The 27,286-nt window shown below is 45.3% G+C and overlaps 12 non-coding genes across 12 annotated transcripts; all 12 read left to right on the forward strand.

Moving 5' to 3' along the window:
* Window positions 1–1,659: 1,659 nt before the first annotated feature.
* Window positions 1,660–1,741, forward strand: trnal-uaa (transfer RNA leucine (anticodon UAA)). The gene has a single exon. It is a non-coding gene; the product is annotated as a tRNA-Leu (tRNA).
* Window positions 1,742–3,656: 1,915 nt separating this feature from the next.
* trnal-uag (transfer RNA leucine (anticodon UAG)) lies at window positions 3,657–3,738 on the forward strand. Its single transcript has one exon. It is a non-coding gene; the product is annotated as a tRNA-Leu (tRNA).
* Window positions 3,739–5,640: 1,902 nt separating this feature from the next.
* trnal-uaa (transfer RNA leucine (anticodon UAA)) lies at window positions 5,641–5,722 on the forward strand. Its single transcript has one exon. It is a non-coding gene; the product is annotated as a tRNA-Leu (tRNA).
* A 1,916-nt stretch (window positions 5,723–7,638) lies between these two features.
* trnal-uag (transfer RNA leucine (anticodon UAG)) lies at window positions 7,639–7,720 on the forward strand. Its single transcript has one exon. It is a non-coding gene; the product is annotated as a tRNA-Leu (tRNA).
* A 1,916-nt stretch (window positions 7,721–9,636) lies between these two features.
* Window positions 9,637–9,718, forward strand: trnal-uag (transfer RNA leucine (anticodon UAG)). The gene has a single exon. It is a non-coding gene; the product is annotated as a tRNA-Leu (tRNA).
* A 1,899-nt stretch (window positions 9,719–11,617) lies between these two features.
* On the forward strand, window positions 11,618–11,699 carry trnal-uag (transfer RNA leucine (anticodon UAG)). The gene has a single exon. It is a non-coding gene; the product is annotated as a tRNA-Leu (tRNA).
* A 3,866-nt stretch (window positions 11,700–15,565) lies between these two features.
* Window positions 15,566–15,647, forward strand: trnal-uag (transfer RNA leucine (anticodon UAG)). The gene has a single exon. It is a non-coding gene; the product is annotated as a tRNA-Leu (tRNA).
* Window positions 15,648–17,549: 1,902 nt separating this feature from the next.
* On the forward strand, window positions 17,550–17,631 carry trnal-uaa (transfer RNA leucine (anticodon UAA)). Its single transcript has one exon. It is a non-coding gene; the product is annotated as a tRNA-Leu (tRNA).
* A 1,915-nt stretch (window positions 17,632–19,546) lies between these two features.
* Window positions 19,547–19,628, forward strand: trnal-uag (transfer RNA leucine (anticodon UAG)). The gene has a single exon. It is a non-coding gene; the product is annotated as a tRNA-Leu (tRNA).
* Window positions 19,629–21,529: 1,901 nt separating this feature from the next.
* trnal-uag (transfer RNA leucine (anticodon UAG)) lies at window positions 21,530–21,611 on the forward strand. Its single transcript has one exon. It is a non-coding gene; the product is annotated as a tRNA-Leu (tRNA).
* Window positions 21,612–23,512: 1,901 nt separating this feature from the next.
* Window positions 23,513–23,594, forward strand: trnal-uag (transfer RNA leucine (anticodon UAG)). Its single transcript has one exon. It is a non-coding gene; the product is annotated as a tRNA-Leu (tRNA).
* Window positions 23,595–25,509: 1,915 nt separating this feature from the next.
* On the forward strand, window positions 25,510–25,591 carry trnal-uag (transfer RNA leucine (anticodon UAG)). The gene has a single exon. It is a non-coding gene; the product is annotated as a tRNA-Leu (tRNA).
* The last annotated feature ends 1,695 nt before the right edge of the window (window positions 25,592–27,286 follow it).

Here is a 27,286-nt window from a genome sequence, read left to right on the forward strand (position 1 = left end):
TTTCATCGCTGTTGTGAAACAAAGTCCTACGGTGAATCGACTCGTGGTTATTTGGTTTTCTGGCCAATGAGAAAATCCTTCCAATGAATTTCGACGTCATATGGTATTGAATTTCTCCCACTTCCTTCATTTCCGTCCTGGGTACATCGGAAGGGAAAGGTAATCTAATCGAGACTGTGATTGGTGAAATTCATTTTTTATGACCCATTCTTATAATATTCTTTCTTTCTCTCTTTTCGGCATTGTCTGGGAAGTGGTGGTGCACTCAGGCTCCAGTATGTTTGAAAGAGTAGTTTGGAATTGCCCTGTTGTTAATTGTGAGATTACTTTATGGCTCATGCCCCCGGACTGTCTCACATTTAGCATTCATGCTCGCTGTGTCTGAGAATGCATTTGGTTTGCCAGTTTTGTTTGTGTTCCGTGTTAAATGCTTTCTGTTGTGCGATTCTCTCAATACATTACGAATTAACAGGTTTTGAGAGGTAACTTCCAGCGGCAAGAATCCTCAACTGAGAATCTGGGAAAATTTCCCAGAGTATGGTCAGTCGGAGCAAAAGTAAGGAAATCGTTCGTTTCTGCAGTGGTTCACAATGCTACCTTTCCCGTGAGCAGTCGAAATGATTGTGCCACAGACTGCTTTTCATTTGGTTTTCTTTAAGTCACTGACGAGCAGGAAAATGTAAACGGGGAGGGCGAGTGGGGAAGGGAGGCAGTTGCAGCTCTGGTGAAATTCCTTTTTTGTGATTCACTCAGCAACCAGAGACGTGAAGGTGACTCAAGCGTGAGAGCTCTTCACATCGTGAACAAAAAGCAATCAAGGGCAGTTAGCACCTCTTCCGGAGTGGGGGTGGGGTGAGGTAATTACCTTTTGACTTCTGTTACTATGTTCAGAAACTGCCTTTTAGATTGAGGTGAAGAGAAACTGCATTTCTAAAACGCACCATGTAATTTAGCAAAATTTATTGAGTCGCTTATCTTCGATTCCCACACAGGTTTCCAACTCAGTTGGTATCCATGTGTGAAGATCTCTGCAGCGAATTGCACGGTGAAGGCAAAAAGGCAAGAAAAGTGGCATCTCGAACTGGCTCCGAGGTCAGAGCATCCTTACAATGTGATCTGTCGTTCTCGGATTGTAGTGCTACCTCCGGTTTTAGGGTGGAGAACATTCTTTGGGACTCGTATTCTGCAAAACAGGCACAGTGACTGAAACTATGCTGCGCGGTATGATGTGGAACACGGCCTACTCAGCTTTGTGCATCTTCCCTGTAGACCGGTGTGCTTCATATTCCTTGTAAACGTGAAAGTTGTCCTGTTTTGAGCAATGGGTGAAATCATTTAGCAATGCAAGAATCGAAATTGCAGTAATGTCAAATAGCTCATGATAATTTGACCAAATGATAACCGATCATATATTCTGACGCTCTCACAGATACATTTGTAGCTGAAAAGAGTCTGAGAAAATAGACTCAGCTTACCAATGATTTTTGTCTGGATTGACGGGCTATCATTATCTGCTGCGAAATTGATATTGTAGACGGGCACATCCCAGCAGCTGTGCGAGTCGGAGAGGGATCATGGAACCCTTTTCACGTGACTTTGCACCTGTTGTCATGCAGGAGCAGAATTGGAGTTGCAAGAAAAGGTGTTCCGCCGCCGGCTGGTAGTGTGGCCGAGCGGTCTAAGGCGCTGGATTTAAGCTCCAGTCTCGTCAGAGGCGTGGGTTCGAATTTCACCGCTGCCATTTCTGCTGATCAACTCCAACCACGCCGCTTCCTGTACAGTTGTTTCGACCCCTGCTGCAGTTCGGTTTTAAACAGAAGCCAAATAGGCTTGCTTCCCGGGCAATGAACAGTGGTGTGGGAAAGTGCCGATTTTTCCAACGTGTCTGTGCTGTCATGATCGTGTTCGCCTCTCGCGCGGAAAAATCGCAAGCAGCTCGACTCTTGCTTTATGTTCCAGACAAGTTGTCTTTTTACTGGAACCGAATGGAGACTGTTATTTCATCGCTGTTGTGAAACAAAGTCCTACGGTGACTCGACTCGTGGTTATTTGGTTTTCTGGCCAATGAGAAAATCCTTCCAATGAATTTCGACGTCATATGGTATTGAATTTCTCCCACTTCCTTCATTTCCGTCCTGGGTACATCGGAAGGGAAAGGTAATCTAATCGAGACTGTGATTGGTGAAATTCATTTTTTATGACCCATTCTTATAATATTCTTTCTTTCTCTCTTTTCGGCATTGTCTGGGAAGTGGTGGTGCACTCAGGCTCCAGTATGTTTGAAAGAGTAGTTTGGAATTGCCCTGTTGTTAATTGTGAGATTACTTTATGGCTCATGCCCCCGGACTGTCTCACATTTAGCATTCATGCTCGCTGTGTCTGAGAATGCATTTGGTTTGCCAGTTTTGTTTGTGTTCCGTGTTAAATGCTTTCTGTTGTGCGATTCTCTCAATACATTACGAATTAACAGGGTTTGAGAGGTAACTTCCAGCGGCAAGAATCCTCAACTGAGAATCTGGGAAAATTTCCCAGAGTATGGTCAGTCGGAGCAAAAGTAAGGAAATCGTTCGTTTCTGCAGTGGTTCACAATGCTACCTTTCCCGTGAGCAGTCGAAATGATTGTGCCACAGACTGCTTTTCATTTGGTTTTCTTTAAGTCACTGACGAGCAGGAAAATGTAAACGGGGAGGGCGAGTGGGGAAGGGAGGCAGTTGCAGCTCTGGTGAAATTCCTTTTTTGTGATTCACTCAGCAACCAGAGACGTGAAGGTGACTCAAGCGTGAGAGCTCTTCACATCGTGAACAAAAAGCAATCAAGGGCAGTTAGCACCTCTTCCGGAGTGGGGGTGGGGTGAGGTAATTACCTTTTGACTTCTGTTACTATGTTCAGAAACTGCCTTTTAGATTGAGGTGAAGAGAAACTGCATTTCTAAAACGCACCATGGAATTTAGCAAAATTTATTGAGTCGCTTATCTTCGATTCCCACACAGGTTTCCAACTCAGTTGGTATCCATGTGTGAAGATCTCTGCAGCGAATTGCACGGTGAAGGCAAAAAGGCAAGAAAAGTGGCATCTCGAACTGGCTCCGAGGTCAGAGCATCCTTACAATGTGATCTGTCGTTCTCTGATTGTAGTGCTAAATCCGGTTTTAGGGTGGAGAACATTCTTTGGGACTCGTATTCTGCAAAACAGGCACAGTGACTGAAACTATGCTGCGCGGTATGATGTGGAACACGGCCTACTCAGCTTTGTGCATCTTCCCTGTAGACCGGTGTGCTTCATATTCCGTGTAAACGTGAAAGTTGTCCTGTTTTGAGCAATGGGTGAAATCATTTAGCAATGCAAGAATCGAAATTGCAGTAATGTCAAATAGCTCATGATAATTTGACCAAATGATAACCGATCATATATTCTGACGCTCTCACAGATACATTTGTAGCTGAAAAGAGTCTGAGAAAATAGACTCAGCTGACCAATGATTTTTGTCTGGATTGACGGGCTATCATTATCTGCTGCGAAATTGATATTGTAGACGGGCACATCCCAGCAGCTGTGCGAGTCGGAGAGGGATCATGGAACCCTTTTCACGTGACTTTGCACCTGTTGTCATGCAGGAGCAGAATTGGAGTTGCAAGAAAGGTGTTCCGCCTCTGGCTGGTAGTGTGGCCGAGCGGTCTAAGGCGCTGGATTTAGGCTCCAGTCTCGACAGAGGCGAGGGTTCGAATCCCACCGCTGCCATTTCTGCTGATCAACTCCAACCACGCCGCTTCCTGCAGAGTTGTTTCGACCCCTGCTGCAGTTCGGTTTTAAACAGAAGCCAAATAGGTTTGCTTCCCGGGCAATGAAAGTGCCGATTTTTCCAACGTGTCTGTGCTGTCATGATCGTGTTCGCCTCTCGCGCGGAAAAATCGCAAGCAGCTCTACTCTTGCTTTATGTTCCAGACAAGTTGTCTTTTTACTGGAACCGAATGGAGACTGTTATTTCATCGCTGTTGTGAAACAAAGTCCTACGGTGAATCGACTCGTGGTTATTTGGTTTTCTGGCCAATGAGAAAATCCTTCCAATGAATTTCGACGTCATATGGTATTGAATTTCTCCCACTTCCTTCATTTCCGTCCTGGGTACATCGGAAGGGAAAGGTAATCTAATCGAGACTGTGATTGGTGAAATTCATTTTTTATGACCCATTCTTATAATATTCTTTCTTTCTCTCTTTTCGGCATTGTCTGGGAAGTGGTGGTGCACTCAGGCTCCAGTATGTTTGAAAGAGTAGTTTGGAATTGCCCTGTTGTTAATTGTGAGATTACTTTATGGCTCATGCCCCCGGACTGTCTCACATTTAGCATTCATGCTCGCTGTGTCTGAGAATGCATTTGGTTTGCCAGTTTTGTTTGTGTTCCGTGTTAAATGCTTTCTGTTGTGCGATTCTCTCAATACATTACGAATTAACAGGTTTTGAGAGGTAACTTCCAGCGGCAAGAATCCTCAACTGAGAATCTGGGAAAATTTCCCAGAGTATGGTCAGTCGGAGCAAAAGTAAGGAAATCGTTCGTTTCTGCAGTGGTTCACAATGCTACCTTTCCCGTGAGCAGTCGAAATGATTGTGCCACAGACTGCTTTTCATTTGGTTTTCTTTAAGTCACTGACGAGCAGGAAAATGTAAACGGGGAGGGCGAGTGGGGAAGGGAGGCAGTTGCAGCTCTGGTGAAATTCCTTTTTTGTGATTCACTCAGCAACCAGAGACGTGAAGGTGACTCAAGCGTGAGAGCTCTTCACATCGTGAACAAAAAGCAATCAAGGGCAGTTAGCACCTCTTCCGGAGTGGGGGTGGGGTGAGGTAATTACCTTTTGACTTCTGTTACTATGTTCAGAAACTGCCTTTTAGATTGAGGTGAAGAGAAACTGCATTTCTAAAACGCACCATGTAATTTAGCAAAATTTATTGAGTCGCTTATCTTCGATTCCCACACAGGTTTCCAACTCAGTTGGTATCCATGTGTGAAGATCTCTGCAGCGAATTGCACGGTGAAGGCAAAAAGGCAAGAAAAGTGGCATCTCGAACTGGCTCCGAGGTCAGAGCATCCTTACAATGTGATCTGTCGTTCTCGGATTGTAGTGCTACCTCCGGTTTTAGGGTGGAGAACATTCTTTGGGACTCGTATTCTGCAAAACAGGCACAGTGACTGAAACTATGCTGCGCGGTATGATGTGGAACACGGCCTACTCAGCTTTGTGCATCTTCCCTGTAGACCGGTGTGCTTCATATTCCTTGTAAACGTGAAAGTTGTCCTGTTTTGAGCAATGGGTGAAATCATTTAGCAATGCAAGAATCGAAATTGCAGTAATGTCAAATAGCTCATGATAATTTGACCAAATGATAACCGATCATATATTCTGACGCTCTCACAGATACATTTGTAGCTGAAAAGAGTCTGAGAAAATAGACTCAGCTTACCAATGATTTTTGTCTGGATTGACGGGCTATCATTATCTGCTGCGAAATTGATATTGTAGACGGGCACATCCCAGCAGCTGTGCGAGTCGGAGAGGGATCATGGAACCCTTTTCACGTGACTTTGCACCTGTTGTCATGCAGGAGCAGAATTGGAGTTGCAAGAAAAGGTGTTCCGCCGCCGGCTGGTAGTGTGGCCGAGCGGTCTAAGGCGCTGGATTTAAGCTCCAGTCTCGTCAGAGGCGTGGGTTCGAATTTCACCGCTGCCATTTCTGCTGATCAACTCCAACCACGCCGCTTCCTGTACAGTTGTTTCGACCCCTGCTGCAGTTCGGTTTTAAACAGAAGCCAAATAGGCTTGCTTCCCGGGCAATGAACAGTGGTGTGGGAAAGTGCCGATTTTTCCAACGTGTCTGTGCTGTCATGATCGTGTTCGCCTCTCGCGCGGAAAAATCGCAAGCAGCTCGACTCTTGCTTTATGTTCCAGACAAGTTGTCTTTTTACTGGAACCGAATGGAGACTGTTATTTCATCGCTGTTGTGAAACAAAGTCCTACGGTGACTCGACTCGTGGTTATTTGGTTTTCTGGCCAATGAGAAAATCCTTCCAATGAATTTCGACGTCATATGGTATTGAATTTCTCCCACTTCCTTCATTTCCGTCCTGGGTACATCGGAAGGGAAAGGTAATCTAATCGAGACTGTGATTGGTGAAATTCATTTTTTATGACCCATTCTTATAATATTCTTTCTTTCTCTCTTTTCGGCATTGTCTGGGAAGTGGTGGTGCACTCAGGCTCCAGTATGTTTGAAAGAGTAGTTTGGAATTGCCCTGTTGTTAATTGTGAGATTACTTTATGGCTCATGCCCCCGGACTGTCTCACATTTAGCATTCATGCTCGCTGTGTCTGAGAATGCATTTGGTTTGCCAGTTTTGTTTGTGTTCCGTGTTAAATGCTTTCTGTTGTGCGATTCTCTCAATACATTACGAATTAACAGGGTTTGAGAGGTAACTTCCAGCGGCAAGAATCCTCAACTGAGAATCTGGGAAAATTTCCCAGAGTATGGTCAGTCGGAGCAAAAGTAAGGAAATCGTTCGTTTCTGCAGTGGTTCACAATGCTACCTTTCCCGTGAGCAGTCGAAATGATTGTGCCACAGACTGCTTTTCATTTGGTTTTCTTTAAGTCACTGACGAGCAGGAAAATGTAAACGGGGAGGGCGAGTGGGGAAGGGAGGCAGTTGCAGCTCTGGTGAAATTCCTTTTTTGTGATTCACTCAGCAACCAGAGACGTGAAGGTGACTCAAGCGTGAGAGCTCTTCACATCGTGAACAAAAAGCAATCAAGGGCAGTTAGCACCTCTTCCGGAGTGGGGGTGGGGTGAGGTAATTACCTTTTGACTTCTGTTACTATGTTCAGAAACTGCCTTTTAGATTGAGGTGAAGAGAAACTGCATTTCTAAAACGCACCATGGAATTTAGCAAAATTTATTGAGTCGCTTATCTTCGATTCCCACACAGGTTTCCAACTCAGTTGGTATCCATGTGTGAAGATCTCTGCAGCGAATTGCACGGTGAAGGCAAAAAGGCAAGAAAAGTGGCATCTCGAACTGGCTCCGAGGTCAGAGCATCCTTACAATGTGATCTGTCGTTCTCGGATTGAAGTGCTCCCTCCGGTTTTAGGGTGGAGAACATTCTTTGGGACTCGTATTCTGCAAAACAGGCACAGTGACTGAAACTATGCTGCGCGGTATGATGTGGAACACGGCCTACTCAGCTTTGTGCATCTTCCCTGTAGACCGGTGTGCTTCATATTCCGTGTAAACGTGAAAGTTGTCCTGTTTTGAGCAATGGGTGAAATCATTTAGCAATGCAAGAATCGAAATTGCAGTAATGTCAAATAGCTCATGATAATTTGACCAAATGATAACCGATCATATATTCTGACGCTCTCACAGATACATTTGTAGCTGAAAAGAGTCTGAGAAAATAGACTCAGCTTACCAATGATTTTTGTCTGGATTGACGGGCTATCATTATCTGCTGCGAAATTGATATTGTAGACGGGCACATCCCAGCAGCTGTGCGAGTCGGAGAGGGATCATGGAACCCTTTTCACGTGACTTTTCACCTGTTGTCATGCAGGAGCAGAATTGGAGTTGCAAGAAAAGGTGCTCTGCCGCCGGCTGGTAGTGTGGCCGAGCGGTCTAAGGCGCTGGATTTAGGCTCCAGTCGCGACAGAGGCGTGGGTTCGAATCCCACCGCTGCCATTTCTGCTGATCAACTCCAACCACGCCGCTTCCTGCAGAGTTGTTTCGACCCCTGCTGCAGTTCGGTTTTAAACAGAAGCCAAATAGGTTTGCTTCCCGGGCAATGAACAGTGGTGTGGGAAAGTGCCGATTTTTCCAACGTGTCTGTGCTGTCATGATCGTGTTCGCCTCTCGCGCGGAAAAATCGCAAGCAGCTCTACTCTTGCTTTATGTTCCAGACAAGTTGTCTTTTTACTGGAACCGAATGGAGACTGTTATTTCATCGCTGTTGTGAAACAAAGTCCTACGGTGACTCGACTCGTGGTTATTTGGTTTTCTGGCCAATGAGAAAATCCTTCCAATGAATTTCGACGTCATATGGTATTGAATTTCTCCCACTTCCTTCATTTCCGTCCTGGGTACATCGGAAGGGAAAGGTAATCTAATCGAGACTGTGATTGGTGAAATTCATTTTTTATGACCCATTCTTATAATATTCTTTCTTTCTCTCTTTTCGGCATTGTCTGGGAAGTGGTGGTGCACTCAGGCTCCAGTATGTTTGAAAGAGTAGTTTGGAATTGCCCTGTTGTTAATTGTGAGATTACTTTATGGCTCATGCCCCCGGACTGTCTCACATTTAGCATTCATGCTCGCTGTGTCTGAGAATGCATTTGGTTTGCCAGTTTTGTTTGTGTTCCGTGTTAAATGCTTTCTGTTGTGCGATTCTCTCAATACATTACGAATTAACAGGGTTTGAGAGGTAACTTCCAGCGGCAAGAATCCTCAACTGAGAATCTGGGAAAATTTCTCAGAGTATGGTCAGTCGGAGCAAAAGTAAGGAAATCGTTCGTTTCTGCAGTGGTTCACAATGCTATCTTTCCCGTGAGCAGTCGAAATGATTGTGCCACAGACTGCTTTTCATTTGGTTTTCTTTAAGTCACTGACGAGCAGGAAAATGTAAACGGGGAGGGCGAGTGGGGAAGGGAGGCAGTTGCAGCTCTGGTGAAATTCCTTTTTTGTGATTCACTCAGCAACCAGAGACGTGAAGGTGACTCAAGCGTGAGAGCTCTTCACATCGTGAACAAAAAGCAATCAAGGGCAGTTAGCACCTCTTCCGGAGTGGGGGTGGGGTGAGGTAATTACCTTTTGACTTCTGTTACTATGTTCAGAAACTGCCTTTTAGATTGAGGTGAAGAGAAACTGCATTTCTAAAACGCACCATGGAATTTAGCAAAATTTATTGAGTCGCTTATCTTCGATTCCCATACAGGTTTCCAACTCAGTTGGTATCCATGTGTGAAGATCTCTGCAGCGAATTGCACGGTGAAGGCAAAAAGGCAAGAAAAGTGGCATCTCGAACTGGCTCCGAGGTCAGAGCATCCTTACAATGTGATCTGTCGTTCTCGGATTGTAGTGCTACCTCCGGTTTTAGGGTGGAGAACATTCTTTGGGACTCGTATTCTGCAAAACAGGCACAGTGACTGAAACTATGCTGCGCGGTATGATGTGGAACACGGCCTACTCAGCTTTGTGCATCTTCCCTGTAGACCGGTGTGCTTCATATTCCGTGTAAACGTGAAAGTTGTCCTGTTTTGAGCAATGGGTGAAATCATTTAGCAATGCAAGAATCGAAATTGCAGTAATGTCAAATAGCTCATGATAATTTGACCAAATGATAACCGATCATATATTCTGACGCTCTCACAGATACATTTGTAGCTGAAAAGAGTCTGAGAAAATAGACTCAGCTGACCAATGATTTTTGTCTGGATTGACGGGCTATCATTATCTGCTGCGAAATTGATATTGTAGACGGGCACATCCCAGCAGCTGTGCGAGTCGGAGAGGGATCATGGAACCCTTTTCACGTGACTTTTCACCTGTTGTCATGCAGGAGCAGAATTGGAGTTGCAAGAAAAGGTGCTCTGCCGCCGGCTGGTAGTGTGGCCGAGCGGTCTAAGGCGCTGGATTTAGGCTCCAGTCGCGACAGAGGCGTGGGTTCGAATCCCACCGCTGCCATTTCTGCTGATCAACTCCAACCACGCCGCTTCCTGCAGAGTTGTTTCGACCCCTGCTGCAGTTCGGTTTTAAACAGAAGCCAAATAGGTTTGCTTCCCGGGCAATGAACAGTGGTGTGGGAAAGTGCCGATTTTTCCAACGTGTCTGTGCTGTCATGATCGTGTTCGCCTCTCGCGCGGAAAAATCGCAAGCAGCTCTACTCTTGCTTTATGTTCCAGACAAGTTGTCTTTTTACTGGAACCGAATGGAGACTGTTATTTCATCGCTGTTGTGAAACAAAGTCCTACGGTGAATCGACTCGTGGTTATTTGGTTTTCTGGCCAATGAGAAAATCCTTCCAATGAATTTCGACGTCATATGGTATTGAATTTCTCCCACTTCCTTCATTTCCGTCCTGGGTACATCGGAAGGGAAAGGTAATCTAATCGAGACTGTGATTGGTGAAATTCATTTTTTATGACCCATTCTTATAATATTCTTTCTTTCTCTCTTTTCGGCATTGTCTGGGAAGTGGTGGTGCACTCAGGCTCCAGTATGTTTGAAAGAGTAGTTTGGAATTGCCCTGTTGTTAATTGTGAGATTACTTTATGGTTCATGCCCCCGGACTGTCTCACATTTAGCATTCATGCTCGCTGTGTCTGAGAATGCATTTGGTTTGCCAGTTTTGTTTGTGTTCTGTGTTAAATGCTTTCTGTTGTGCGATTCTCTCAATACATTACGAATTAACAGGGTTTGTGAGGTAACTTCCAGCGGCAAGAATCCTCAACTGAGAATCTGGGAAAATTTCCCAGAGTATGGTCAGTCGGAGCAAAAGTAAGGAAATCGTTCGTTTCTGCAGTGGTTCACAATGCTACCTTTCCCGTGAGCAGTCGAAATGATTGTGCCACAGACTGCTTTTCATTTGGTTTTCTTTAAGTCACTGACGAGCAGGAAAATGTAAACGGGGAGGGCGAGTGGGGAAGGGAGGCAGTTGCAGCTCTGGTGAAATTCCTTTTTTGTGATTCACTCAGCAACCAGAGACGTGAAGGTGACTCAAGCGTGAGAGCTCTTCACATCGTGAACAAAAAGCAATCAAGGGCAGTTAGCACCTCTTCCGGAGTGGGGGTGGGGTGACTTCTGTTACTATGTTCAGAAACTGCCTTTTAGATTGAGGTGAAGAGAAACTGCATTTCTAAAACGCACCATGGAATTTAGCAAAATTTATTGAGTCGCTTATCTTCGATTCCCACACAGGTTTCCAACTCAGTTGGTATCCATGTGTGAAGATCTCTGCAGCGAATTGCACGGTGAAGGCAAAAAGGCAAGAAAAGTGGCATCTCGAACTGGCTCCGAGGTCAGAGCATCCTTACAATGTGATCTGTCGTTCTCGGATTGTAGTGCTACCTCCGGTTTTAGGGTGGAGAACATTCTTTGGGACTCGTATTCTGCAAAACAGGCACAGTGACTGAAACTATGCTGCGCGGTATGATGTGGAACACGGCCTACTCAGCTTTGTGCATCTTCCCTGTAGACCGGTGTGCTTCATATTCCGTGTAAACGTGAAAGTTGTCCTGTTTTGAGCAATGGGTGAAATCATTTAGCAATGCAAGAATCGAAATTGCAGTAATGTCAAATAGCTCATGATAATTTGACCAAATGATAACCGATCATATATTCTGACGCTCTCACAGATACATTTGTAGCTGAAAAGAGTCTGAGAAAATAGACTCAGCTTACCAATGATTTTTGTCTGGATTGACGGGCTATCATTATCTGCTGCGAAATTGATATTGTAGACGGGCACATCCCAGCAGCTGTGCGAGTCGGAGAGGGATCATGGAACCCTTTTCACGTGACTTTGCACCTGTTGTCATGCAGGAGCAGAATTGGAGTTGCAAGAAAGGTGTTCCGCCGCTGGCTGGTAGTGTGGCCGAGCGGTCTAAGGCGCTGGATTTAGGCTCCAGTCTCGACAGAGGCGAGGGTTCGAATCCCACCGCTGCCATTTCTGCTGATCAACTCCAACCACGCCGCTTCCTGCAGAGTTGTTTCGACCCCTGCTGCAGTTCGGTTTTAAACAGAAGCCAAATAGGTTTGCTTCCCGGGCAATGAAAGTGCCGATTTTTCCAACGTGTCTGTGCTGTCATGATCGTGTTCGCCTCTCGCGCGGAAAAATCGCAAGCAGCTCTACTCTTGCTTTATGTTCCAGACAAGTTGTCTTTTTACTGGAACCGAATGGAGACTGTTATTTCATCGCTGTTGTGAAACAAAGTCCTACGGTGACTCGACTCGTGGTTATTTGGTTTTCTGGCCAATGAGAAAATCCTTCCAATGAATTTCGACGTCATATGGTATTGAATTTCTCCCACTTCCTTCATTTCCGTCCTGGGTACATCGGAAGGGAAAGGTAATCTAATCGAGACTGTGATTGGTGAAATTCATTTTTTATGACCCATTCTTATAATATTCTTTCTTTCTCTCTTTTCGGCATTGTCTGGGAAGTGGTGGTGCACTCAGGCTCCAGTATGTTTGAAAGAGTAGTTTTGAATTGCCCTGTTGTTAATTGTGAGATTACTTTATGGCTCATGCCCCCGGACTGTCTCACATTTAGCATTCATGCTCGCTGTGTCTGAGAATGCATTTGGTTTGCCAGTTTTGTTTGTGTTCTGTGTTAAATGCTTTCTGTTGTGCGATTCTCTCAATACATTACGAATTAACAGGGTTTGTGAGGTAACTTCCAGCGGCAAGAATCCTCAACTGAGAATCTGGGAAAATTTCCCAGAGTATGGTCAGTCGGAGCAAAAGTAAGGAAATCGTTCGTTTCTGCAGTGGTTCACAATGCTACCTTTCCCGTGAGCAGTCGAAATGATTGTGCCACAGACTGCTTTTCATTTGGTTTTCTTTAAGTCACTGACGAGCAGGAAAATGTAAACGGGGAGGGCGAGTGGGGAAGGGAGGCAGTTGCAGCTCTGGTGAAATTCCTTTTTTGTGATTCACTCAGCAACCAGAGACGTGAAGGTGACTCAAGCGTGAGAGCTCTTCACATCGTGAACAAAAAGCAATCAAGGGCAGTTAGCACCTCTTCCGGAGTGGGGGTGGGGTGACTTCTGTTACTATGTTCAGAAACTGCCTTTTAGATTGAGGTGAAGAGAAACTGCATTTCTAAAACGCACCATGGAATTTAGCAAAATTTATTGAGTCGCTTATCTTCGATTCCCACACAGGTTTCCAACTCAGTTGGTATCCATGTGTGAAGATCTCTGCAGCGAATTGCACGGTGAAGGCAAAAAGGCAAGAAAAGTGGCATCTCGAACTGGCTCCGAGGTCAGAGCATCCTTACAATGTGATCTGTCGTTCTCGGATTGTAGTGCTACCTCCGGTTTTAGGGTGGAGAACATTCTTTGGGACTCGTATTCTGCAAAACAGGCACAGTGACTGAAACTATGCTGCGCGGTATGATGTGGAACACGGCCTACTCAGCTTTGTGCATCTTCCCTGTAGACCGGTGTGCTTCATATTCCGTGTAAACGTGAAAGTTGTCCTGTTTTGAGCAATGGGTGAAATCATTTAGCAATGCAAGAATCGAAATTGCAGTAATGTCAAATAGCTCATGATAATTTGACCAAATGATAACCGATCATATATTCTGACGCTCTCACAGATACATTTGTAGCTGAAAAGAGTCTGAGAAAATAGACTCAGCTGACCAATGATTTTTGTCTGGATTGACGGGCTATCATTATCTGCTGCGAAATTGATATTGTAGACGGGCACATCCCAGCAGCTGTGCGAGTCGGAGAGGGATCATGGAACCCTTTTCACGTGACTTTTCACCTGTTGTCATGCAGGAGCAGAATTGGAGTTGCAAGAAAAGGTGTTCCCCGCTGGCTGGTAGTGTGGCCGAGCGGTCTAAGTCGCTGGATTTAGGCTCCAGTCGCGACAGAGGCGTGGGTTCGAATCCCACCGCTGCAATTTCTGCTGATCAACTCCAACCACGCCGCTTCCTGCAGAGTTGTTTCGACCCCTGCTGCAGTTCGGTTTTAAACAGAAGCCAAATAGGTTTGCTTCCCGGGCAATGAACAGTGGTGTGGGAAAGTGCCGATTTTTCCAACGTGTCTGTGCTGTCATGATCGTGTTCGCCTCTCGCGCGGAAAAATCGCAAGCAGCTCTACTCTTGCTTTATGTTCCAGACAAGTTGTCTTTTTACTGGAACCGAATGGAGACTGTTATTTCATCGCTGTTGTGAAACAAAGTCCTACGGTGAATCGACTCGTGGTTATTTGGTTTTCTGGCCAATGAGAAAATCCTTCCAATGAATTTCGACGTCATATGGTATTGAATTTCTCCCACTTCCTTCATTTCCGTCCTGGGTACATCGGAAGGGAAAGGTAATCTAATCGAGACTGTGATTGGTGAAATTCATTTTTTATGACCCATTCTTATAATATTCTTTCTTTCTCTCTTTTCGGCATTGTCTGGGAAGTGGTGGTGCACTCAGGCTCCAGTATGTTTGAAAGAGTAGTTTGGAATTGCCCTGTTGTTAATTGTGAGATTACTTTATGGCTCATGCCCCCGGACTGTCTCACATTTAGCATTCATGCTCGCTGTGTCTGAGAATGCATTTGGTTTGCCAGTTTTGTTTGTGTTCTGTGTTAAATGCTTTCTGTTGTGCGATTCTCTCAATACATTACGAATTAACAGGGTTTGAGAGGTAACTTCCAGCGGCAAGAATCCTCAACTGAGAATCTGGGAAAATTTCCCAGAGTATGGTCAGTCGGAGCAAAAGTAAGGAAATCGTTCGTTTCTGCAGTGGTTCACAATGCTACCTTTCCCGTGAGCAGTCGAAATGATTGTGCCACAGACTGCTTTTCATTTGGTTTTCTTTAAGTCACTGACGAGCAGGAAAATGTAAACGGGGAGGGCGAGTGGGGAAGGGAGGCAGTTGCAGCTCTGGTGAAATTCCTTTTTTGTGATTCACTCAGCAACCAGAGACGTGAAGGTGACTCAAGCGTGAGAGCTCTTCACATCGTGAACAAAAAGCAATCAAGGGCAGTTAGCACCTCTTCCGGAGTGGGGGTGGGGTGACTTCTGTTACTATGTTCAGAAACTACCTTTTAGATTGAGGTGAAGAGAAACTGCATTTCTAAAACGCACCATGGAATTTAGCAAAATTTATTGAGTCGCTTAACTTCGATTCCCACACAGGTTTCCAACTCAGTTGGTATCCATGTGTGAAGATCTCTGCAGCGAATTGCACGGTGAAGGCAAAAAGGCAAGAAAAGTGGCATCTCGAACTGGCTCCGAGGTCAGAGCATCCTTACAATGTGATCTGTCGTTCTCGGATTGTAGTGCTACCTCCGGTTTTAGGGTGGAGAACATTCTTTGGGACTCGTATTCTGCAAAACAGGCACAGTGACTGAAACTATGCTGCGCGGTATGATGTGGAACACGGCCTACTCAGCTTTGTGCATCTTCCCTGTAGACCGGTGTGCTTCATATTCCGTGTAAACGTGAAAGTTGTCCTGTTTTGAGCAATGGGTGAAATCATTTAGCAATGCAAGAATCGAAATTGCAGTAATGTCAAATAGCTCATGATAATTTGACCAAATGATAACCGATCATATATTCTGACGCTCTCACAGATACATTTGTAGCTGAAAAGAGTCTGAGAAAATAGACTCAGCTGACCAATGATTTTTGTCTGGATTGACGGGCTATCATTATCTGCTGCGAAATTGATATTGTAGACGGGCACATCCCAGCAGCTGTGCGAGTCGGAGAGGGATCATGGAACCCTTTTCACGTGACTTTGCACCTGTTGTCATGCAGGAGCAGAATTGGAGTTGCAAGAAAGGTGTTCCGCCTCTGGCTGGTAGTGTGGCCGAGCGGTCTAAGGCGCTGGATTTAGGCTCCAGTCTCGACAGAGGCGAGGGTTCGAATCCCACCGCTGCCATTTCTGCTGATCAACTCCAACCACGCCGCTTCCTGCAGAGTTGTTTCGACCCCTGCTGCAGTTCGGTTTTAAACAGAAGCCAAATAGGTTTGCTTCCCGGGCAATGAAAGTGCCGATTTTTCCAACGTGTCTGTGCTGTCATGATCGTGTTCGCCTCTCGCGCGGAAAAATCGCAAGCAGCTCTACTCTTGCTTTATGTTCCAGACAAGTTGTCTTTTTACTGGAACCGAATGGAGACTGTTATTTCATCGCTGTTGTGAAACAAAGTCCTACGGTGAATCGACTCGTGGTTATTTGGTTTTCTGGCCAATGAGAAAATCCTTCCAATGAATTTCGACGTCATATGGTATTGAATTTCTCCCACTTCCTTCATTTCCGTCCTGGGTACATCGGAAGGGAAAGGTAATCTAATCGAGACTGTGATTGGTGAAATTCATTTTTTATGACCCATTCTTATAATATTCTTTCTTTCTCTCTTTTCGGCATTGTCTGGGAAGTGGTGGTGCACTCAGGCTCCAGTATGTTTGAAAGAGTAGTTTGGAATTGCCCTGTTGTTAATTGTGAGATTACTTTATGGCTCATGCCCCCGGACTGTCTCACATTTAGCATTCATGCTCGCTGTGTCTGAGAATGCATTTGGTTTGCCAGTTTTGTTTGTGTTCCGTGTTAAATGCTTTCTGTTGTGCGATTCTCTCAATACATTACGAATTAACAGGTTTTGAGAGGTAACTTCCAGCGGCAAGAATCCTCAACTGAGAATCTGGGAAAATTTCCCAGAGTATGGTCAGTCGGAGCAAAAGTAAGGAAATCGTTCGTTTCTGCAGTGGTTCACAATGCTACCTTTCCCGTGAGCAGTCGAAATGATTGTGCCACAGACTGCTTTTCATTTGGTTTTCTTTAAGTCACTGACGAGCAGGAAAATGTAAACGGGGAGGGCGAGTGGGGAAGGGAGGCAGTTGCAGCTCTGGTGAAATTCCTTTTTTGTGATTCACTCAGCAACCAGAGACGTGAAGGTGACTCAAGCGTGAGAGCTCTTCACATCGTGAACAAAAAGCAATCAAGGGCAGTTAGCACCTCTTCCGGAGTGGGGGTGGGGTGAGGTAATTACCTTTTGACTTCTGTTACTATGTTCAGAAACTGCCTTTTAGATTGAGGTGAAGAGAAACTGCATTTCTAAAACGCACCATGTAATTTAGCAAAATTTATTGAGTCGCTTATCTTCGATTCCCACACAGGTTTCCAACTCAGTTGGTATCCATGTGTGAAGATCTCTGCAGCGAATTGCACGGTGAAGGCAAAAAGGCAAGAAAAGTGGCATCTCGAACTGGCTCCGAGGTCAGAGCATCCTTACAATGTGATCTGTCGTTCTCGGATTGTAGTGCTACCTCCGGTTTTAGGGTGGAGAACATTCTTTGGGACTCGTATTCTGCAAAACAGGCACAGTGACTGAAACTATGCTGCGCGGTATGATGTGGAACACGGCCTACTCAGCTTTGTGCATCTTCCCTGTAGACCGGTGTGCTTCATATTCCTTGTAAACGTGAAAGTTGTCCTGTTTTGAGCAATGGGTGAAATCATTTAGCAATGCAAGAATCGAAATTGCAGTAATGTCAAATAGCTCATGATAATTTGACCAAATGATAACCGATCATATATTCTGACGCTCTCACAGATACATTTGTAGCTGAAAAGAGTCTGAGAAAATAGACTCAGCTTACCAATGATTTTTGTCTGGATTGACGGGCTATCATTATCTGCTGCGAAATTGATATTGTAGACGGGCACATCCCAGCAGCTGTGCGAGTCGGAGAGGGATCATGGAACCCTTTTCACGTGACTTTGCACCTGTTGTCATGCAGGAGCAGAATTGGAGTTGCAAGAAAAGGTGTTCCGCCGCCGGCTGGTAGTGTGGCCGAGCGGTCTAAGGCGCTGGATTTAAGCTCCAGTCTCGTCAGAGGCGTGGGTTCGAATTTCACCGCTGCCATTTCTGCTGATCAACTCCAACCACGCCGCTTCCTGTACAGTTGTTTCGACCCCTGCTGCAGTTCGGTTTTAAACAGAAGCCAAATAGGCTTGCTTCCCGGGCAATGAACAGTGGTGTGGGAAAGTGCCGATTTTTCCAACGTGTCTGTGCTGTCATGATCGTGTTCGCCTCTCGCGCGGAAAAATCGCAAGCAGCTCGACTCTTGCTTTATGTTCCAGACAAGTTGTCTTTTTACTGGAACCGAATGGAGACTGTTATTTCATCGCTGTTGTGAAACAAAGTCCTACGGTGACTCGACTCGTGGTTATTTGGTTTTCTGGCCAATGAGAAAATCCTTCCAATGAATTTCGACGTCATATGGTATTGAATTTCTCCCACTTCCTTCATTTCCGTCCTGGGTACATCGGAAGGGAAAGGTAATCTAATCGAGACTGTGATTGGTGAAATTCATTTTTTATGACCCATTCTTATAATATTCTTTCTTTCTCTCTTTTCGGCATTGTCTGGGAAGTGGTGGTGCACTCAGGCTCCAGTATGTTTGAAAGAGTAGTTTGGAATTGCCCTGTTGTTAATTGTGAGATTACTTTATGGCTCATGCCCCCGGACTGTCTCACATTTAGCATTCATGCTCGCTGTGTCTGAGAATGCATTTGGTTTGCCAGTTTTGTTTGTGTTCCGTGTTAAATGCTTTCTGTTGTGCGATTCTCTCAATACATTACGAATTAACAGGGTTTGAGAGGTAACTTCCAGCGGCAAGAATCCTCAACTGAGAATCTGGGAAAATTTCTCAGAGTATGGTCAGTCGGAGCAAAAGTAAGGAAATCGTTCGTTTCTGCAGTGGTTCACAATGCTATCTTTCCCGTGAGCAGTCGAAATGATTGTGCCACAGACTGCTTTTCATTTGGTTTTCTTTAAGTCACTGACGAGCAGGAAAATGTAAACGGGGAGGGCGAGTGGGGAAGGGAGGCAGTTGCAGCTCTGGTGAAATTCCTTTTTTGTGATTCACTCAGCAACCAGAGACGTGAAGGTGACTCAAGCGTGAGAGCTCTTCACATCGTGAACAAAAAGCAATCAAGGGCAGTTAGCACCTCTTCCGGAGTGGGGGTGGGGTGAGGTAATTACCTTTTGACTTCTGTTACTATGTTCAGAAACTGCCTTTTAGATTGAGGTGAAGAGAAACTGCATTTCTAAAACGCACCATGGAATTTAGCAAAATTTATTGAGTCGCTTATCTTCGATTCCCACACAGGTTTCCAACTCAGTTGGTATCCATGTGTGAAGATCTCTGCAGCGAATTGCACGGTGAAGGCAAAAAGGCAAGAAAAGTGGCATCTCGAACTGGCTCCGAGGTCAGAGCATCCTTACAATGTGATCTGTCGTTCTCGGATTGTAGTGCTACCTCCGGTTTTAGGGTGGAGAACATTCTTTGGGACTCGTATTCTGCAAAACAGGCACAGTGACTGAAACTATGCTGCGCGGTATGATGTGGAACACGGCCTACTCAGCTTTGTGCATCTTCCCTGTAGACCGGTGTGCTTCATATTCCGTGTAAACGTGAAAGTTGTCCTGTTTTGAGCAATGGGTGAAATCATTTAGCAATGCAAGAATCGAAATTGCAGTAATGTCAAATAGCTCATGATAATTTGACCAAATGATAACCGATCATATATTCTGACGCTCTCACAGATACATTTGTAGCTGAAAAGAGTCTGAGAAAATAGACTCAGCTGACCAATGATTTTTGTCTGGATTGACGGGCTATCATTATCTGCTGCGAAATTGATATTGTAGACGGGCACATCCCAGCAGCTGTGCGAGTCGGAGAGGGATCATGGAACCCTTTTCACGTGACTTTGCACCTGTTGTCATGCAGGAGCAGAATTGGAGTTGCAAGAAAGGTGTGCCGCCGCTGGCTGGTAGTGTGGCCGAGCGGTCTAAGGCGCTGGATTTAGGCTCCAGTCTCGACAGAGGCGTGGGTTCGAATCCCACCGCTGCCATTTCTGCTGATCAACTCCAACCACGCCGCTTCCTGCAGAGTTGTTTCGACCCCTGCTGCAGTTCGGTTTTAAACAGAAGCCAAATAGGTTTGCTTCCCGGGCAATGAAAGTGCCGATTTTTCCAACGTGTCTGTGCTGTCATGATCGTGTTCGCCTCTCGCGCGGAAAAATCGCAAGCAGCTCTACTCTTGCTTTATGTTCCAGACAAGTTGTCTTTTTACTGGAACCGAATGGAGACTGTTATTTCATCGCTGTTGTGAAACAAAGTCCTACGGTGACTCGACTCGTGGTTATTTGGTTTTCTGGCCAATGAGAAAATCCTTCCAATGAATTTCGACGTCATATGGTATTGAATTTCTCCCACTTCCTTCATTTCCGTCCTGGGTACATCGGAAGGGAAAGGTAATCTAATCGAGACTGTGATTGGTGAAATTCATTTTTTATGACCCATTCTTATAATATTCTTTCTTTCTCTCTTTTCGGCATTGTCTGGGAAGTGGTGGTGCACTCAGGCTCCAGTATGTTTGAAAGAGTAGTTTGGAATTGCCCTGTTGTTAATTGTGAGATTACTTTATGGCTCATGCCCCCGGACTGTCTCACATTTAGCATTCATGCTCGCTGTGTCTGAGAATGCATTTGGTTTGGCAGTTTTGTTTGTGTTCCGTGTTAAATGCTTTCTGTTGTGCGATTCTCTCAATACATTACGAATTAACAGGGTTCGTGAGGTAACTTCCAGCGGCAAGAATCCTCAACTGAGAATCTGGGAAAATTTCCCAGAGTATGGTCAGTCGGAGCAAAAGTAAGGAAATCGTTCGTTTCTGCAGTGGTTCACAATGCTACCTTTCCCGTGAGCAGTCGAAATGATTGTGCCACAGACTGCTTTTCATTTGGTTTTCTTTAAGTCACTGACGAGCAGGAAAATGTAAACGGGGAGGGCGAGTGGGGAAGGGAGGCAGTTGCAGCTCTGGTGAAATTCCTTTTTTGTGATTCACTCAGCAACCAGAGACGTGAAGGTGACTCAAGCGTGAGAGCTCTTCACATCGTGAACAAAAAGCAATCAAGGGCAGTTAGCACCTCTTCCGGAGTGGGGGTGGGGTGAGGTAATTACCTTTTGACTTCTGTTACTATGTTCAGAAACTGCCTTTTAGATTGAGGTGAAGAGAAACTGCATTTCTAAAACGCACCATGGAATTTAGCAAAATTTATTGAGTCGCTTATCTTCGATTCCCACACAGGTTTCCAACTCAGTTGGTATCCATGTGTGAAGATCTCTGCAGCGAATTGCACGGTGAAGGCAAAAAGGCAAGAAAAGTGGCATCTCGAACTGGCTCCGAGGTCAGAGCATCCTTACAATGTGATCTGTCGTTCTCGGATTGTAGTGCTAAATCCGGTTTTAGGGTGGAGAACATTCTTTGGGACTCGTATTCTGCAAAACAGGCACAGTGACTGAAACTATGCTGCGCGGTATGATGTGGAACACGGCCTACTCAGCTTTGTGCATCTTCCCTGTAGACCGGTGTGCTTCATATTCCGTGTAAACGTGAAAGTTGTCCTGTTTTGAGCAATGGGTGAAATCATTTAGCAATGCAAGAATCGAAATTGCAGTAATGTCAAATAGCTCATGATAATTTGACCAAATGATAACCGATCATATATTCTGACGCTCTCACAGATACATTTGTAGCTGAAAAGAGTCTGAGAAAATAGACTCAGCTGACCAATGATTTTTGTCTGGATTGACGGGCTATCATTATCTGCTGCGAAATTGATATTGTAGACGGGCACATCCCAGCAGCTGTGCGAGTCGGAGAGGGATCATGGAACCCTTTTCACGTGACTTTGCACCTGTTGTCATGCAGGAGCAGAATTGGAGTTGCAAGAAAGGTGTGCCGCCGCTGGCTGGTAGTGTGGCCGAGCGGTCTAAGGCGCTGGATTTAGGCTCCAGTCTCGACAGAGGCGTGGGTTCGAATCCCACCGCTGCCATTTCTGCTGATCAACTCCAACCACGCCGCTTCCTGCAGAGTTGTTTCGACCCCTGCTGCAGTTCGGTTTTAAACAGAAGCCAAATAGGTTTGCTTCCCGGGCAATGAAAGTGCCGATTTTTCCAACGTGTCTGTGCTGTCATGATCGTGTTCGCCTCTCGCGCGGAAAAATCGCAAGCAGCTCTACTCTTGCTTTATGTTCCAGACAAGTTGTCTTTTTACTGGAACCGAATGGAGACTGTTATTTCATCGCTGTTGTGAAACAAAGTCCTACGGTGACTCGACTCGTGGTTATTTGGTTTTCTGGCCAATGAGAAAATCCTTCCAATGAATTTCGACGTCATATGGTATTGAATTTCTCCCACTTCCTTCATTTCCGTCCTGGGTACATCGGAAGGGAAAGGTAATCTAATCGAGACTGTGATTGGTGAAATTCATTTTTTATGACCCATTCTTATAATATTCTTTCTTTCTCTCTTTTCGGCATTGTCTGGGAAGTGGTGGTGCACTCAGGCTCCAGTATGTTTGAAAGAGTAGTTTGGAATTGCCCTGTTGTTAATTGTGAGATTACTTTATGGCTCATGCCCCCGGACTGTCTCACATTTAGCATTCATGCTCGCTGTGTCTGAGAATGCATTTGGTTTGCCAGTTTTGTTTGTGTTCCGTGTTAAATGCTTTCTGTTGTGCGATTCTCTCAATACATTACGAATTAACAGGTTTTGAGAGGTAACTTCCAGCGGCAAGAATCCTCAACTGAGAATCTGGGAAAATTTCCCAGAGTATGGTCAGTCGGAGCAAAAGTAAGGAAATCGTTCGTTTCTGCAGTGGTTCACAATGCTACCTTTCCCGTGAGCAGTCGAAATGATTGTGCCACAGACTGCTTTTCATTTGGTTTTCTTTAAGTCACTGACGAGCAGGAAAATGTAAACGGGGAGGGCGAGTGGGGAAGGGAGGCAGTTGCAGCTCTGGTGAAATTCCTTTTTTGTGATTCACTCAGCAACCAGAGACGTGAAGGTGACTCAAGCGTGAGAGCTCTTCACATCGTGAACAAAAAGCAATCAAGGGCAGTTAGCACCTCTTCCGGAGTGGGGGTGGGGTGAGGTAATTACCTTTTGACTTCTGTTACTATGTTCAGAAACTGCCTTTTAGATTGAGGTGAAGAGAAACTGCATTTCTAAAACGCACCATGGAATTTAGCAAAATTTATTGAGTCGCTTATCTTCGATTCCCACACAGGTTTCCAACTCAGTTGGTATCCATGTGTGAAGATCTCTGCAGCGAATTGCACGGTGAAGGCAAAAAGGCAAGAAAAGTGGCATCTCGAACTGGCTCCGAGGTCAGAGCATCCTTACAATGTGATCTGTCGTTCTCGGATTGTAGTGCTACCTCCGGTTTTAGGGTGGAGACCATTCTTTGGGACTCGTATTCTGCAAAACAGGCACAGTGACTGAAACTATGCTGCGCGGTATGATGTGGAACACGGCCTACTCAGCTTTGTGCATCTTCCCTGTAGACCGGTGTGCTTCATATTCCGTGTAAACGTGAAAGTTGTCCTGTTTTGAGCAATGGGTGAAATCATTTAGCAATGCAAGAATCGAAATTGCAGTAATGTCAAATAGCTCATGATAATTTGACCAAATGATAACCGATCATATATTCTGACGCTCTCACAGATACATTTGTAGCTGAAAAGAGTCTGAGAAAATAGACTCAGCTGACCAATGATTTTTGTCTGGATTGACGGGCTATCATTATCTGCTGCGAAATTGATATTGTAGACGGGCACATCCCAGCAGCTGTGCGAGTCGGAGAGGGATCATGGAACCCTTTTCACGTGACTTTGCACCTGTTGTCATGCAGGAGCAGAATTGGAGTTGCAAGAAAGGTGTGCCGCCGCTGGCTGGTAGTGTGGCCGAGCGGTCTAAGGCGCTGGATTTAGGCTCCAGTCTCGACAGAGGCGTGGGTTCGAATCCCACCGCTGCCATTTCTGCTGATCAACTCCAACCACGCCGCTTCCTGCAGAGTTGTTTCGACCCCTGCTGCAGTTCGGTTTTAAACAGAAGCCAAATAGGTTTGCTTCCCGGGCAATGAACAGTGGTGTGGGAAAGTGCCGATTTTTCCAACGTGTCTGTGCTGTCATGATCGTGTTCGCCTCTCGCGCGGAAAAATCGCAAGCAGCTCTACTCTTGCTTTATGTTCCAGACAAGTTGTCTTTTTACTGGAACCGAATGGAGACTGTTATTTCATCGCTGTTGTGAAACAAAGTCCTACGGTGACTCGACTCGTGGTTATTTGGTTTTCTGGCCAATGAGAAAATCCTTCCAATGAATTTCGACGTCATATGGTATTGAATTTCTCCCACTTCCTTCATTTCCGTCCTGGGTACATCGGAAGGGAAAGGTAATCTAATCGAGACTGTGATTGGTGAAATTCATTTTTTATGACCCATTCTTATAATATTCTTTCTTTCTCTCTTTTCGGCATTGTCTGGGAAGTGGTGGTGCACTCAGGCTCCAGTATGTTTGAAAGAGTAGTTTGGAATTGCCCTGTTGTTAATTGTGAGATTACTTTATGGCTCATGCCCCCGGACTGTCTCACATTTAGCATTCATGCTCGCTGTGTCTGAGAATGCATTTGGTTTGCCAGTTTTGTTTGTGTTCCGTGTTAAATGCTTTCTGTTGTGCGATTCTCTCAATACATTACGAATTAACAGGGTTTGAGAGGTAACTTCCAGCGGCAAGAATCCTCAACTGAGAATCTGGGAAAATTTCCCAGAGTATGGTCAGTCGGAGCAAAAGTAAGGAAATCGTTCGTTTCTGCAGTGGTTCACAATGTTACCTTTCCCGTGAGCAGTCGAAATGATTGTGCCACAGACTGCTTTTCATTTGGTTTTCTTTAAGTCACTGACGAGCAGGAAAATGTAAACGGGGAGGGCGAGTGGGGAAGGGAGGCAGTTGCAGCTCTGGTGAAATTCCTTTTTTGTGATTCACTCAGCAACCAGAGACGTGAAGGTGACTCAAGCGTGAGAGCTCTTCACATCGTGAACAAAAAGCAATCAAGGGCAGTTAGCACCTCTTCCGGAGTGGGGGTGGGGTGAGGTAATTACCTTTTGACTTCTGTTACTATGTTCAGAAACTGCCTTTTAGATTGAGGTGAAGAGAAACTGCATTTCTAAAACGCACCATGGAATTTAGCAAAATTTATTGAGTCGCTTATCTTCGATTCCCACACAGGTTTCCAACTCAGTTGGTATCCATGTGTGAAGATCTCTGCAGCGAATTGCACGGTGAAGGCAAAAAGGCAAGAAAAGTGGCATCTCGAACTGGCTCCGAGGTCAGAGCATCCTTACAATGTGATCTGTCGTTCTCGGATTGTAGTGCTACCTCCGGTTTTAGGGTGGAGAACATTCTTTGGGACTCGTATTCTGCAAAACAGGCACAGTGACTGAAACTATGCTGCGCGGTATGATGTGGAACACGGCCTACTCAGCTTTGTGCATCTTCCCTGTAGACCGGTGTGCTTCATATTCCGTGTAAACGTGAAAGTTGTCCTGTTTTGAGCAATGGGTGAAATCATTTAGCAATGCAAGAATCGAAATTGCAGTAATGTCAAATAGCTCATGATAATTTGACCAAATGATAACCGATCATATATTCTGACGCTCTCACAGATACATTTGTAGCTGAAAAGAGTCTGAGAAAATAGACTCAGCTGACCAATGATTTTTGTCTGGATTGACGGGCTATCATTATCTGCTGCGAAATTGATATTGTAGACGGGCACATCCCAGCAGCTGTGCGAGTCGGAGAGGGATCATGGAACCCTTTTCACGTGACTTTGCACCTGTTGTCATGCAGGAGCAGAATTGGAGTTGCAAGAAAGGTGTGCCGCCGCTGGCTGGTAGTGTGTCCGAGCGGTCTAAGGCGCTGGATTTAGGCTCCAGTCTCGACAGAGGCGTGGGTTCGAATCCCACCGCTGCCATTTCTGCTGATCAACTCCAACCACGCCGCTTCCTGCAGAGTTGTTTCGACCCCTGCTGCAGTTCGGTTTTAAACAGAAGCCAAATAGGTTTGCTTCCCGGGCAATGAAAGTGCCGATTTTTCCAACGTGTCTGTGCTGTCATGATCGTGTTCGCCTCTCGCGCGGAAAAATCGCAAGCAGCTCTACTCTTGCTTTATGTTCCAGACAAGTTGTCTTTTTACTGGAACCGAATGGAGACTGTTATTTCATCGCTGTTGTGAAACAAAGTCCTACGGTGACTCGACTCGTGGTTATTTGGTTTTCTGGCCAATGAGAAAATCCTTCCAATGAATTTCGACGTCATATGGTATTGAATTTCTCCCACTTCCTTCATTTCCGTCCTGGGTACATCGGAAGGGAAAGGTAATCTAATCGAGACTGTGATTGGTGAAATTCATTTTTTATGACCCATTCTTATAATATTCTTTCTTTCTCTCTTTTCGGCATTGTCTGGGAAGTGGTGGTGCACTCAGGCTCCAGTATGTTTGAAAGAGTAGTTTGGAATTGCCCTGTTGTTAATTGTGAGATTACTTTATGGCTCATGCCCCCGGACTGTCTCACATTTAGCATTCATGCTCGCTGTGTCTGAGAATGCATTTGGTTTGCCAGTTTTGTTTGTGTTCCGTGTTAAATGCTTTCTGTTGTGCGATTCTCTCAATACATTACGAATTAACAGGTTTTGAGAGGTAACTTCCAGCGGCAAGAATCCTCAACTGAGAATCTGGGAAAATTTCCCAGAGTATGGTCAGTCGGAGCAAAAGTAAGGAAATCGTTCGTTTCTGCAGTGGTTCACAATGCTACCTTTCCCGTGAGCAGTCAAAATGATTGTGCCACAGACTGCTTTTCATTTGGTTTTCTTTAAGTCACTGACGAGCAGGAAAATGTAAACGGGGAGGGCGAGTGGGGAAGGGAGGCAGTTGCAGCTCTGGTGAAATTCCTTTTTTGTGATTCACTCAGCAACCAGAGACGTGAAGGTGACTCAAGCGTGAGAGCTCTTCACATCGTGAACAAAAAGCAATCAAGGGCAGTTAGCACCTCTTCCGGAGTGGGGGTGGGGTGAGGTAATTACCTTTTGACTTCTGTTACTATGTTCAGAAACTGCCTTTTAGATTGAGGTGAAGAGAAACTGCATTTCTAAAACGCACCATGGAATTTAGCAAAATTTATTGAGTCGCTTATCTTCGATTCCCACACAGGTTTCCAACTCAGTTGGTATCCATGTGTGAAGATCTCTGCAGCGAATTGCACGGTGAAGGCAAAAAGGCAAGAAAAGTGGCATCTCGAACTGGCTCCGAGGTCAGAGCATCCTTACAATGTGATCTGTCGTTCTCGGATTGTAGTGCTACCTCCGGTTTTAGGGTGGAGAACATTCTTTGGGACTCGTATTCTGCAAAACAGGCACAGTGACTGAAACTATGCTGCGCGGTATGATGTGGAACACGGCCTACTCAGCTTTGTGCATCTTCCCTGTAGACCGGTGTGCTTCATATTCCGTGTAAACGTGAAAGTTGTCCTGTTTTGAGCAATGGGTGAAATCATTTAGCAATGCAAGAATCGAAATTGCAGTAATGTCAAATAGCTCATGATAATTTGACCAAATGATAACCGATCATATATTCTGACGCTCTCACAGATACATTTGTAGCTGAAAAGAGT

Source organism: Chiloscyllium punctatum, chromosome 46, assembly GCF_047496795.1.
Source record: "Chiloscyllium punctatum isolate Juve2018m chromosome 46, sChiPun1.3, whole genome shotgun sequence".
Taxonomy (NCBI): domain Eukaryota; kingdom Metazoa; phylum Chordata; class Chondrichthyes; order Orectolobiformes; family Hemiscylliidae; genus Chiloscyllium; species Chiloscyllium punctatum.